This window comes from Thalassophryne amazonica, chromosome 6 (genome assembly GCF_902500255.1).
Source record: "Thalassophryne amazonica chromosome 6, fThaAma1.1, whole genome shotgun sequence".
Classification (NCBI taxonomy): domain Eukaryota; kingdom Metazoa; phylum Chordata; class Actinopteri; order Batrachoidiformes; family Batrachoididae; genus Thalassophryne; species Thalassophryne amazonica.
This window is the reverse complement of record NC_047108.1, coordinates 83,522,707-83,538,177: the sequence shown is the minus strand read 5'-3', so window position 1 is coordinate 83,538,177 and position 15,471 is coordinate 83,522,707. Positions and strand designations below refer to the sequence as shown.

General features: G+C 40.4%; 1 protein-coding gene across 1 annotated transcript in view; it reads left to right on the top strand.

The window, feature by feature from the left end:
* The first annotated feature begins 878 nt into the window (after nt 1-878).
* The window catches only part of LOC117511481, a 146,044-nt gene continuing 131,451 nt past the window's right edge, over nt 879-15,471 (top strand). Inside the window, exon 1 of the mRNA XM_034171502.1 lies at nt 879-1,014. The gene's annotated coding sequence lies outside the window, so the exon portion shown is untranslated. The remainder of the gene's footprint in view (nt 1,015-15,471) is intronic.

The window sequence follows — 15,471 nt, the reverse complement described above, 5'->3', positions numbered from 1 at the left end:
TACTTAGAATAAATGACATCCAAGCTTTTGAGATTTCTCATATTTTATTTTATTTGGATTTTTTTTAAATCCAATGTCCCTGATATAATAAATATGATTATTCTAATAGGTAAATATCATATTCATTGTAGTAAATGGAGAAATAGCAAACCCTCCTTTGACGGGATTTTAAACAATTTCAAATTATTTTTCCAATACCTTAAAAAAATTATACTCCAACAAAATAGCTAGATCTGTGGAGATATATCTTGTTTCTTGCTTATTTTAATTATGCCCAAGATTTTACTTCTTTTGTAGGTTATTATTATTATTTTTTTTATTACTTGCTAACATTGTATGTCTTGTGATCTGTAAAACCCCAGTCCTTGTATTTTTTATTTAATTATTTATGTAATTCTTACTTTTGTATTTCTTTGAATTTCTCTGTACTTTTATTGTATGACAATATATAGTCCCTACAAGAAGATGTATGTTTTCTATGTTATTTTATGGTGTAAAAAACAATAACAACAAAAAAAACTTTGAGGGACCCAATCGTACACCTTTTCCAAGTACACAAAACACATGTAGCCTGGTTGGTCATATTCCTAAGACCCTTCTACTATTCTATTATTATTATTATTATTATTATTATAGACTTGCACGCTAAGCATCGCGTAGTGAAGAATTACTTTGAAGACTTTCACCGGAAGTCTTTCTTTCGCAGTGTGTGTGTCTTGACGCACGTGTGATGGTGCTGGGCGCGTTGATGGAGGCGAGAACCTCCGGTCGCGCGTCAGCATCTCCTCTAATAGGAACCATCAGCTGTCACTTCTGCTGTTCCGCGCACTGAGAACCGCCGTGACCCCGAAACGACCAATTCAAATGGCACGCAGCTAGTGGCGCGCGTGCGTGAGGAGGCTGGAGCTTTGCAGAGCATGATAGCGAGGATCAAGGCGCGCTGTCCCGAGAGAACTCATCGGAAGAGCCGTCCGTGAAAGACCGGGATGCTCATGTAACGCACCGCGGACACGCGTGAGTACAACGTGCGTGCGTGTGTGTGTGCGCGCGCGCGCGTGTGTGTGTGTGTGTTGTATTTTGGGATCGGCAGTGATCGCACCTGTCAGTAATTCTCGGAGCAGAAAACCCGTTTTTTCAGTGAAACTTGCTTTTTTTTTGGATACGGTGCACCTTCCTCCCCCGCCGAGCGCAGCCCGAATTTAACAGATGCAGATCATCGCGGCGGATGAGTCGGAGGTCGATGTTGTGCCTTTTAAACTTTTGATCAGAGTGAACATGTGTTGCACACCGTTAATTAATCAGGGCTTTTGTTGAGGGATTTCCTGTCATCGTGAATCGGCGCATGGCCGGAGGGCGTGTACTGCGCCCTGGTGATGACAAGAGAAAGGCGCCAGTCCGAGTTATACTAATTATGAAGTCGACTGTGGCTGCTCACTGCAAAGGAGGAGGCATATATTCATTTTCGTCTTGTTCCCCAACATCAAAGTATGTGTCCATCACCACGTACACGCGCTGTTAAATCAGAGCGTCCGACTCTGCGCGACTCTGCTCTGATCGTGTCATGCGCTGCAGTGAGTGGGTGGGTGTGCCAGTAGAACTTCCACAGCTAGACATATTGCATGTAGATGATGGAAGTCCACTTACTATGCAGAGGTTTCCATCTCCACTGTGTGAGAGTGTTTCACCTCATTACGCTCATTGTGTTGACTTCAGTTGGAGGATCGCCCTTCTTGCAGCACTCTTGGCAAGCGTGTTGCATCTTAAAGCGGACATAGTGTGCACAGTTGTTTTACCTTTTGCAGTTAAAAATGTTTGAAGGTTTGTATTAAACAGGTTACTGCCAAAACACTTTGTTTTATACTTCTGTGACATGTCACAGGGAGGGTTTGAGGAGGAGTGGCTGAGGAGGGAAGGTTTGTTTACAGGGCTGTTCCACAGGGCTCTGTTTTACTACGATAGCCCATGATCCGAAAAACTGCAAAGCAGGATGAAATGGCTTAATTATTATTATAAAGTGCAGACTTGGCAACTGGCTGGTTTATAAAGTGCAAACCTGGCAACCTGCGTGAAAAAAACGAAAGGAAGGAGCTGCGCCCTTAACCAGACATGAGTGAGCTGTTCAACCTTGAACAGAAACACTGCATCAGCTTTAAATTTTTACCCCGTTGGAGCATGATCAAACAAGTTTAAAGCTGTAGACTCACGATGAATATCTCATGAAGAAGTTCAAACATGACCGAAGCCGTTAAGCATACGAATACGCCGAAGTTACCACGTACTGTCAACAATTTTGAGAATCGGGATGAAATTTTTGAACAGTTCAAAACGTGGATCCTGATTTCAATTCTGGTGCCATTGATGGCCGTAACTACTACGTATATCAAGTTTGTTCAAGATTGATGAAGATGGATCAAGAAGTTGCTTTGATGCTTCAAATGGGATTAAAAAGAGAAGGAACTCTGCTGTGTTTATTCAGCTCTGTTATATCCTGCAGTCTGGCTCAAGTGTGACATCTAGTAGATAAATCATTCATAGCACCTTTAAAGTGACTGATGCAAGAGAACAGATTTTATTATTATTATTATCATCATCATGCAGTCCTACCTCTGAATGCAATCATCAATGTCAGCAGTGCTTCTGTGCAGCCTTTGCTGATTTTTGTAGTGTTTGATTGATTGGGCTCTTCCCAGGGCCAGCCTGAGAATTCACAGGGCCCCAGTAACGCTCTGCTCATAATAGCCCTTCTGTAAGCAGATACAGTGAGTGCTGTGGGTAATGTAGAGGCAGAGTTTTTGCATTCTGGTGTTCATCAGGGATCTGTTCTGGTTCCTACTCTGTTTTATGTTTGCATAGACTGGGTATTAAGTAAAGTTTCCTTGACCTTGACTTTGCAGATGGCATTGTGTTCTTTGTGAAATCAATGGGTGCCCTGATTGCAACAGCTACGAAGCTAAGTGAGGAATCAGAGTGTCTGGGTTTTCAATATTCCTGGATCAATACTAAGATCCAGGCTGTCAGTGACTTCCTGGTGAAAGTGGTGAAAGCGTCAAAGGTATTGAGAGATGCTTACCTCAGCAGTGACATTCATAACTTTGGGAGCTCAGCCCATGAGGTTGAGGGATGTTTGGAAAGAGCTTATGGAGTTATGAGGTCAGCGGACAGAGGTGTTTGGCGATCTTTGCAGGAAAATGAAGGTCCAAGTCTTATGAGTTTGGTGCATCAAGTCTTACTATATGGTTGTGAGACTTGGACACCAGTGACTAAAAGCATTGGCTGGATGTCTTTAGTACCTGGTCTCTTCAGAGGATCCTTGGGTACCGCTGGATTTACTTCCTGTCAAACAAATAGTTCCATAGGGAGACTCAGATACTGCATTGTGAGGGAGTGTCAAGTACATTTTGGTCCGTGGTGCGCTATTATTGGTATGATCCAACATGCAGGTGTGTCTCAGTGTCTGGAACCCCAGCCACTGGGAAAAGCTTAGGGGGTGCACACATTTTACCTGACTGTGACAGACACGTGGCTGCTTTTGGGGAAGAGTGGACCAGTAGTCAAACCTGGTGGTCTGCATGAGTGCTTGTCAATCGGAGAAGCAGGGTGGTTCCGTAGTGTTGTGGATGCAGGGACACCCAGCACCAGTGCATGCTCCCACCCTGACGTGACCTGACCTAAATATTAAACATTAAGCAAATTTTAAGGGTGTTTTCACATCAACATTTTGGTTTGGACTTTTGAATTTGGTCCCAGTCAAATTGAACAGTGGTTCCATTTGTTTCCAGTTATTTGCTCATTTTAACAAGGTGGATGATTCTGAATTTACAAGCAGTTACAGGCGATTTTAGCTCAGTTGTCATTACTTACGGTATTGATTTTTGTCAAAACTGATTTGCCTTAGCTTGTCGGCCTCTTTGGGCTCTTCTCATCCTTCCCTGTTGGCGACAACAGAGTTTTCTCCCAAGGTTGTTCACTTGGCGAAGCGGGACTTGTCTTGCATATTGCATGTGAAGATGTTGCTGCTGATAAATAATAATACAACAGCAGTGAGATGAACTCCATGCACATTGCTCTGGAACTAACTACACACCGTCAGATGCACATCAGAACTATAAAGCAATCAAATGCACGTACAGGAGATGGAAGTCATATGGGGCGATCCACCAAATTTAAAAGAAAATGTGTGAAAATGCCTTAATAAACCTGTCAAACTATAGTAACTCAGTTTATATTTGTATAAAATGACCCCACTAAGTTCAGAACTGTTATTTCAGGTAATTATGGACATGGTTTTCAACCACTGGCACAGGTTACACAATCACCGCTATGATGTCATCACCTCCCCCCACGAACTACAAGTGCATTTTGTGGAGAGGTGCTTAACTCTCGAGCACCACATATTTTTAAATATCCTACTGAGCCACACATGCAGCCTTGGTGAGTTCCAGTTATGGCCTCAGCTTTACTACACATTCTCCGAAAAAGAGCTCCTCTAAAATGGACCCCCCCAAAAAAGTGTGTCCCCTCCAGCCTGCGTGCTGCATTTCTCCCGAGGTGTTCTCAATACCTCTGCCTGTGTATGTATTAAACATCAAGTGTGTTGAACTGCAGCTGTGCGGCCGAGCACATTTAAGGCAGAATCAGCCTTCTGTGGAGGGGGAATATTCAGATGGCACCCACGGGGCAAAGAACAATTCCTGCTGCTGATGCACCCAAGGCGATAGCACTGGAACACTCCTCCCTGCCCCCTGCTGGCATATCATCATCTGTTTCTACCACAATCTCACAGAAATACGGTGGCTTGCAAAAGTATTGGGCCCATTGGTATTTCACACATTTTAATTTGTTTCTGACATTTCAAATACAGAAAGTAAATCAGGCTTCTCAATATTAAAAATTCTAAAATTATCTTCCTTAGACTCAAACTGAAAGCAAAACTCTACAACTTGATATAAATTAATTAAAAATATTAAAGCCAAGATGATGGGTTGCATATGTAATGGGCCCCTTTGGTATAAGACCTGTAAATAATCACTTTAATTGCCAGTTTTCTTCAGACAAGTCAGGGGATGGATACATGAACATTTCCAAGTCACTGAATATGTCTTGGGTTTTATTTACATCACTTATGAAGAAATACAAACAGTATGGCACTCTATGGTAAATCTGTGTGGAGGAGACAGTTCTCAAAAACTGAGTGACTGTGCAAGAAGAAGAGTGAGGAAAGCCACCAAGATACCCAGACAACACAGAAGAAGTTATAGGCTTCTGTGGCTGTGGTTGGAGAAATTGTGCACAGTGCATGTTTTGCATTTTGTATCCCCTGTAATACAGCTTCATGATGAAGTGGTACAGAGGAGGATTTTCTTTCAAGAAAACATCAAATCTAGGCTTGCATCTCAGATGTACCTTCTAGCAGACTGTAGCTGAACTTTCAGGTCTTCTGTTTAAGAAAATCATCATCTTGGCTTTTATATTTTGAATTCATTTATACCAAATCTGAGCCCATGGTTCTCAGCAGGAAACCAATGGATTGCCTACTCCGGGTAGGGAATACGGCCTTGCCCCAAGTGAAGGAATTCAAGTACCTTGGGGTCTTGTTCACAAGTGAGGGGACGATGGAGCGTGAGATTGGCTGGAGAATTGGCGCAGCAGAGGCAGTAGTGCATTCGCTCTACTGTACTGTTGTGACGAAAAGGGAGCTGACCCAAAAGGTGAAGTTCTTGATCTACTGGTCAATCTTCATTCCTTCTGTCACCTATGGTCATGAGTGTTGGGTCATGACCGAAAGAACTAGATTGTGGGTACAAGCGGCCGAAATGGGCTTCCTCAGGAGGGTGGCTGGTGTTTTCCTTAGAGATAGGGTGAGAAGTTTGGTCATCCGTGGGAGGCTCGGAGTAGAGTCGCTGCTCCTTCGCATTGAAAGGAGCCAGCTGAGGTGGTTCGGGCATCTGGTAAGGATGCCTCCTGGGCGCCTCCCAAGGGAGGTGTTCCAGGCATGTCCATCTGGGAGGAGATCACGGGGAAGACCCACGACTAGTTGGAGAGATTATATCTCCACATTGGCCTGGGAACGCCTCGGGATACCCCAGTCAGAGGTGGTCAATGTGGCACGGGAAGTGGAAGTCTGGGGTCCCCTGCTGGAGCTGTTGCCCCCACGACCCGAACCCGGAAAAGCGGTTGAAGATGAGATGAGACAAAATACCTATACCGACACACAACTTTAATAGTGTCATTTTGGGGTGTACTTGGGAGAGGTTGTGGAACCTGCTCATCTGTAGCGCTGGGGGCCTAGATGTTGGAGACGGCTGATTGTTGTCATTATTGCTGTGCACAGTGTCAGTTTCTGTTAACTGCTTTGCACACTGGCGCTCTGACGATGAAGCTGTGCAACGTTTGTCGCGCTTTAGATGTTTGGCTGCTGTCTTTGTTTGCTGGTTTATGGGGGAATACTGATGGCATATCATCTGGGTGAAGCTGGTCTTTAACTGGTCATCCTTGGGAAGGAGGGGTGGGGATAAGACAAGAAAAAGGTTTAGAATATTTACAGCCCTACTTTACAATGTACTAGTCATGCAGTATTAAGTAACACAGAGTACACTGAACCAACATATAAACACATGAACCAAAAACTGCTACATTAAAATAACCTTGCATGGAACATGCATGCCAAAAAATCATTCGTAATGTACTTGAATGATTGATTTCATTTGCTGAAATTTGGCAGCCCTTGACCATACTGTATTTTAATGTAAAAATATTTTTTAAACATTCTTTCTGCATTAATATATGTGTTCAGTGTGCATCGCTACATTTATACTCCATTGCACTATCGCCTCAACATTGACCTTGTAAAATGGGAGAAAAGTCTGCCATAAAATTATAACATAAACAAGTACATGTGTTGTAACAGCAAAATTTCAGAATTTTCAAAAATACAGGCTTTGTAATTGATCAATCCAGGAAGCTCTAGCAATTCAGTTCCCCGAGTTTTCTCTATCCCATTTAATCTTGGCCTATTTGTTCCAAAAAAGTCTATGGTATTTTGGGGCATTTTACAACAGGAACTCTCAAATCTGTCAAATCATAACTAATGTGTCACTATGCTTACCTGTCACAAAATGATTTGAACAAATTGTCAATATTTTCAAAGGAGTCCAGCGTGTACCATCAGCATTGATACTTTTGATTGCCGCCAGCCACTTATCACATCTTTCTGGGCTTTTGTGTGTTTTTGGTAGTTCAAAAAACAATCTCTTCTTGTCTGTGGAATAATGTTTGTCACAGTCAAGTACACCACAACCTCTCGGCATATTTGTTGGAAAATGAACTTGACTATATCCGTACACAACAGAGAAAGCCTGTGTGTTTTCATCGGCCCTTCAGGTCATTAGGTTACGAAAGACCCAAATGTAGTCAAGTTCTGTACGTCCACCCCAAGCCATAACACAAATGCTGAAGCTGGTCCATGTCACGGCTGTCCTGTTAAAAGCAGCCACTTGTTGTTGCCTTTCTGTCGGACTGTGTGATCACAGAAGTGCCTTCCTCAGGGAGACTAGCCGGTGTCACGCACGTACCATCTTAGCTTAGCTTAGCATGGCACGACGTCATGGCGCAAACCACAGACATGGCCCATTCCACGCTTTCCGGAGAGGAAACTCGCTTTGTTAAGAATTTTCTCCTGGCCACACAAAAGGAAAGGATAAAATATATGGTTAGATCGATCAAATTTTGAAGAGCATTCTCACACTGTGCTGGGCTTCACTTTTGCTGTTTGTACGAGATGCACAATAAATTTTTTTAAAAGAACAACTTCTCACTTTCCTCCTTAAAATATTATTGGAAAATCTGTCCAACTAACAGGCGACACTAGTCATGTGACTACTTACTTGCAAAATATACATTCTAACCATTTTGACATATTCACCATCAAATTCCTCAATCAATTTCAGTCAGTCTTTATTTGGGAAACACAACATATACATGATGACAGAACACTTATTCAAACATATTTACATTTTCATTAATCGTAGGACAACCCTCAAGACAAAAATGTCTGTACCCTCCCTGATGTGTTAATTTACAATAAAAACAATATTATATTATATTACAAGAAGTGGCCTTGCCCTCATTCAAACACACACAGACACACACACATGGTGGTTGCATAGCAAGGCATGGCAAGAATAAGGTTTTAATCTAATCACATTTTGAACCTTCATTTACACACAAAAAACACTGATCTCACTCTGTAAAAAAATTACTTTTCCCTCCATTCATTTTAGAGGCGGGACCTGAGATGATGTAATCAAAATTCATATTCCTCACAATTTGAGATTTCTGAGCACTTATAAAAGGCAGGTGAAATCAAGCTAATTTCCCCATGTTTATGACTTAATTTCTCTGGGCATATGGCATCAAAACTAAAATGAAACACATTCATATTTCAGAATTCTTTATTTATTTACAATAGTCAGCTCATTTAACATTTTATTTACTAGTGATATGCACTTTAAGTTCGATAGGTTACTGAGACCGTGGACCGATGCAACAGCCCAACACCCACAAACAAACCACCAAAAACTAAAAGTTAAAAAAAACATGGAATTTCTACTCCTGCTTATGGACTAGTTTAAAAATAATGAAGCCTAACTGCTGATTTGCATTGCATTTGTCATGAACAAGCCTTTATTTTATTTAGCACCATCCAGATTTATCTGTGAGTTGCTTATCGTCTCTTTGACAGGTACTGAAAATTTCATAGAAATATTTCGCACGGTTCCAGAGATATGCACCAAATTTACCCCCAAAATAGCACATTTTTCATCAATTTTGTGTGACATTGATATTTAGCATTATCATTTAAAGTTGAATGTTAAAGAAATAAGCTTGTATTTTGTCAGTTTGTTTGTTTGTGTGTCATACTAACACACAGTAATACATTTTTGTAAAGGTAGAAATGCCATTTCCTAGAAAAAACATCATGTTTCTAAAGCAAGGTAAAACTGTCGCAAGCGTAACACTGAGAATAAGTCCTTGATTTATTTGTGTCAAAACCTTAGCTATATCTCCTACTCTGCTTCAATAGAATAATTATATTACTTGTTCAATAATACCAGGAATTAATGGACAGAATTTCTTTGTTTCAGGTTTCTGCAGACTAAGGGCCCTGTCCCACTGGCGTTTAGGAGGATTTGCGTATGGATTGCACACAAAATTGGCCCATATTCGCCAAACATCCGCACTATCTGTGTAACATGCCTGTATGAGTCGGCCGTCATTCGAACACACCCGTGATCATCCACAGAGGCACGCATGTCCGCAGCCAGGATTTTTGAGCTGTTCAAAAATCTGGATGCGGATAATATCCGCCTTACATACTCCATATATACTAAATTCATACACAATACATACTCACTCTATGCGCTGTATATCTGCCGTTAACCGCTGATATCCGCAACTGACGGGGATTTGCGGCTTGGCAGCGGACCGGGACAGTGTATAAAACAGATATATTGTGTGCCCATCATGTCCACATCACAAACTAAAATATGTTGTAGCGAATGCATACAAATTGGGAACGAATAAAGCATTTTTATTTTTATCTGCTTTGCAGCTGATTTGCGGACAATCTGTGAATGCAGAAAGCGGCATACCTGGCAGTCATTGCCGGTCCGGCTGTGTAAATCCACAAAGATGTAGCTGCTGCAATCCAGGACTTTTATTTAACACCAACAAAAGGAAGAGTTGATGACGCTGGAGTCTGTTTTCGGTGACACTCTCAAAAAAAAAAAAAAAGAAGGAAATAACACCATCTCAAACCCCAAGCGGCTTCCCCCCTCCCACTCTCCAAACTCATGCACAGTTAACCCTCGCATGACAAAATGAACATTGACTCTGTGATCAAATTGTCCAAGTCCAGCAAATGCTCCAGAGGCTGTACTGTTGGTGTGAATAGTGATGCCGAAAGGAACAAGTGCCCTTCTTTTATGACCGCAATGCAGATGCTGTGCATGCGCAACACGTGGGCGATGCATTCATAATACACCTGTAGTACTGCCGTGATAATCTCAATGTGTCGGATCAGTTTCCTCACTACATGCATTATATAACCGTGATTGTTCATCATATATTCGACATATATTATTAATATATCCGTAATTCATACTGGGACATTTGTCATTTTTGGCCATTTTTGTTGCGGACGACAACGAACGCCTGCAATTTGTATACTCAGTTCATGCGCAATTAATCCTCTCCCCAGTGGGACAGGGCCCCAAAGAAGATACCTCCAATTGTTGTCGCAAGCGTTAGGCTCTAGCACATTATAGTATATATATATCCACTGATAATTTCTAGCAATGACTGAACCGAGACCAATAGAAATATAGAAACTCTGATATATACCCATACCTAAAAAGTTCGGTCAAAAAAAAAAAGACCACTTTTAAATTTTGATGGTTATGTCACACTTTGGCTTCATTATTTTTGAACTAGGCCTTATGTTCAGAAATAACAGAACATAATAAACAACAATAAAGATTTGCATTTTATTTTGTGGTTGGCTTGCAAGTTTATATGTCAAAAAGAAGGACAGGTGAATTTTATAACTTAAACGCAGCTTGATTGCACCATTTAAATTCTCAGTGCAGCCTGAACATTGATTAAAAGGATAACTACAGAGAAGAAAAAGATATTGTTTTTAAGGAGGCTGTAAGCAAAATATAGAATTTATTTATTTATTTAAAGTTTTTTTTGTTTTTTTTTTTGATCAATCTACCTTGTGTCTCAAGCACACACAGAACAGCTGCACAGATTCAGAGGCTTTTGAAACTTCCCCTCAGTTACTGTGATTATTGATTTTATTTTATTTTATTTCTTCAGAAGTGCAGAAGTGTGACTTGAAAAACATGATACATCGAGAAAATGGTCCATGAACCCATCTTTTTGTGTGTATGCATGTGCTTAAATATGTGTATTCATGCATTTGTGTTTCTTGCTGTATGTACCAAACCGCTCAGGGATCAAGGGGCTATAGTTTGGCCAGTCACTCAGGCAGATGTGCCCTAACATGGACTTGGAGCATGGGGCCGAACTGGCCTGCCACCCTTTATTAGTGCTATGGATCCATGACGAAAGGACTCAGGGCACCAAAACACACTGTCTGCATAAAATGAAGTAAATTATTAATGCAGGGAGGACCATAAGAAATACTGCACAGGCCAAGGGGAGGATACAAGGAAATGAGAAAAGACAGCCAAGGTAGAAGGAAAGAAAGGCAATCATATTGCCCCAAGTCATTTTTACATTTATTTTTTACGAATTAATGCCTTGTTTCCATATTCGCATGTGTATGTATCTTAACCCGTTACCCATTAATTTCTATGAAAGACTCCATGATGCACGATGTATGTGCACAGTTCCTTCTTCTGGTCTCCCCAGTCTGGAATTTGTCTCAAGTATGTAGAAAAACATTTCACTTTTGCAGTGGGTTTCTGAGAGACCATATGTGCTGTGTGCCAGAATGCTAACCGTGGTAAGCTAGCAAGCATTGGAAAACTAACTAGCTAGTTTCTTCAATCCAAATGATTAACAGTAAAATTGTGTTGTTTTGCGACTTTTACACATGGTGAATGAGTTATGCTTTGTAGCTAGCGCACTCATTTTTTGTCAATTGAGTCTTCCGTCCGTATATTCCACACAACTGAGTGGCGATAAACAGAAAAAACTAGCCTGTCATGGCTACTGTGGTCTGTTATGCTGCCCCAGTGGTTAGCACTAACCACTCATGACCATTCTCCATGTAATGTGGAGTTGCATCAGGAAGGGCATCTGGTGTAAAACGTGTGCAAAATCAACATACAGATCCATATCAGATCCTCTGTGGTGATCCAGAGCAAAAATGAAGAAGCTGAAAAAACATACTTTGGCTGCAGTGGTTTCTGTAAAGTAATGGATATCTTTGCGTTGAAGACAGAGGGTGAATCGCATATATTACATACATTATACAAATGTTATGTGGAGCAGCTGATCTTCTCTGTGTAAGCCTGATCCTGTCAGATCTCAGAAGCTAAGCAGTGCAAGACCTGGTTAGTACTTGGATGGGAGACTGCCTTGGAACACCAGTGGCTGTCTGTGTTTCTCCAGGTTATACTGGAGTTGCGTCAGGAAGGGCATCCGGCGTAAAACGTGTGCCAAATACCAATGCAGATCTGGCTGTATCCACTGTGGCGACCCTGAACAAAAACGGGAGCAGCCGAATGGACAACATAAAATGGTATGTGGAAACCACAGTGAGGCATAGCAATCAGTAAAAAAAGACCTTTTCTGGACATTCAAATTCTCTTGCTGATCTTTAAAAGAAATGAACCCTGTTTACTTTTCAAGTGAATCTGAGGTATATAACTCAGGGCTCGACAGTAACACTTATCAGCTTGATATTGGCCAGTGAACGGTGCTGTTGGACCCGAAGTGGCAAGTTAATTTTCAGGTATTTAGAACACAAAATCAGTTTTCTGATCGAGTGATTCAGGATAAATGAAACCAGATTCTCTAAATCTGTGCACGTTTCCCCCTCACTTTGTCTCATACAGTAGTGTTCAGAATAATAGTAGTGCTATGTGACTAAAAAGATTAATCCAGGTTTTGAGTATATTTCTTATTGTTACATGGGAAACAAGGTACCAGTACATTCAATAGATTCTCACAAATCCAACAAGACCAAGCATTCATGATATGCACACTCTTAAGGCTATGAAATTGGGCTATTAGTAAAAAAAAAAAAAAAAAGTAGAAAAGGGGATGTTCACAATAATAGTAGTGTGGCATTCAGTCAGAGGTTACAATTTGCCAAAGAACACATCAACTGGCCTAAAGAGAAATGGAGGAATATTTTGTGGACTGATGAGAGTAAAATTGTTCTTTTTGGGTCCAAGGGCCGCAGACAGTTTGTGAGACGACCCACAAACTCTGAATTCAAGCCACAGTTCACAGTGAAGACAGTGAAGCATGGTGGTGCAAGCATCATGATATGGGCATGTTTCTCCTACTATGGTGTTGGGCCTGTATATCGCATACCAGGTATCATGGATCAGTTTGGATATGTCAAAATACTTGAAGAGGTCATGTTGCCTTATGCTGAAGAGGACATGCCCTTGAAATGGGTGTGTCAACAAGACAATGACCCCAAGCACACTAGTAAACGAGCAAACTCTTGGTTCCAAACCAACAAAAGTAATGCCCCGCAGATGTGAAGAAATCATGAAAAACTGAGGTTATACAACTAAATACTAGTTTAGTGATTCACAGGATTGCTAAAAAAACAGTTTGAACATAATAGTTTTGAGTTTGTAGCGTCAACAGCAGATGCTACTATTATTGTGAACACCCCCTTTTCTACTGTGCATATCATGAATGCTTGGTCTTGTTGGATTTGTGAGAATCTACTGAATCTACTGGTACCTTGTTTCCCATGTAACAATACGAAATATACTCAAAACCTGGATTAATCTATTTAGTCACACAGCACTACTATTATTCTGAACACTACTGTATGTGTGGTGTCATTGGAGTGAGCAGGCACACACAGCTTAGTATTCATCACAGAGCACAAATGTTTGAAAAGTACATCACACTGCTTCACATGAAACATGTGACACACCTGTATTTTAATCACACACAAAAATAATAGGTAACACCCCTGGGATAAAAGCTTCAAACAATATATATATTTTGCTCTCCTTTTCTTTAAATATGTATGTGTTTCTCTTGGATTGCGCATGATGGGAACTTGTTACTGTAGCACTTTACACATAAGTAAGCAAGTTTATCCTTGTGTGGGTTTTCTTCCTGCCACAGACTGTGACTGTCTGTGACATGGGCCTAGGCATCGGGCGAGGAGTGGGAACAGCCCTCCAACCCCCTTAGAGAGTAAGAGATATTTTAAAGACATTTTCCACCTACTACTACTACTACTACTGCTACCACCACTACTACTACTAATAATAATGAACATAATTTTAAGAACTAAAACATTCTGTCAGTATTAAGCTGTGTCCTAGTTTTACTCCTATAATCTTGTGCTGAGTGGAATTGAGGAATAATATAAAAATCAGTTTACTTAATTTTGAAAAAAGATGGAAAGGACTCACTTTTATTAAATTTGATTTTTTTTTTTCCCCCCTTAATGCATGACAGAGCTGTTAATTTGTCAAGCATGTGCAATTGATTAATTTTAAATTTTCAGTGTGCTGGCAGTATGTTTCTGTGCAAATGCAGTATGTAAGAAAATACAAAATCAGATTGGGAGTCTGTATTGGGAGATATATATATATATATATATATATATATATATATATATATATATATATATATATATATATATATATATATATATATATATATATATATATATATATATATATATATATATATATATATTCATTTACTTGCCATGCAGCAACTTGCTCAGCCTCTAGGCCTAAGTGTAGAGCCCTGCAACTGCAAACAGAATTCAATTTGTTAAATGTGTATTTGGCAATTGTTTAGAAAAATATGGGACAATATGGGATCATGCAGGAGGACTGAGCCACAGTTAAACCCTATGTTTTTAAAAAAATTCATGTGAATTGTCTCATTCATTTTTGAGTTATGCAAACACACAGCAGCCACAGGAAGAGGTGGAGATTAAGGAATTGCAGGTATATTATTGAAATTGTCCTTTAAATATAGATTCAGATTGCAGATTCAGTTCGACACTTTGCTTTTGGAAACATTAAAAGATTAATAACAATGGCACTTACATCCCATGGGTTCAAATGGCATTTTTGGACATTATAGCACATCATGCACTTTCTTTGTATACAAAAGTACGGCATTGTAAAACTAACAAGGCAGTCCACCCACACACATTCTGCCACATTCTGTCCTAATTGTTCATTTCCTGTTTTTAAAGTACAACTATATTGTGTCCCCATCATTAATTTAGAGTGCCTGGGTTATATTCATTATGTCAGTATGCACTAAATACATTTTGCACTATGTACAGTGTTACAGCAGCTTGCCATTAGAGTAGGAGCACTTTCATAAGTATTGATTCATGTCTCAGCAGCATTGCAGCGTAATGTCCCCGAACAGGACTTTATACAAGAGCAAACACAATAAATAAAATGGAGGCAGTGGCTCATATATATAGAGCAGCTTTTCCGTCCTGTCTGCTGTGATAAAACCAAATCATAAGAATGATTAATATGTCTGTTGTGAATGTTGCAGCTTCGTTATCACGTGCTGATAACGCCCCACGCCTATTACACAATCATATCACATCCGTGATATGCCATCATTCAATAAGTGCCTTCAAAATAAGTATTAAAACTTGTATCTAAAGATACTACATGAACAGTGAGGTGATGCATCCTTAAATGCAACATATTCAGGGCTCTAAGAAATTACCTTCCTGTGCCTGTCACTTTAAATGGA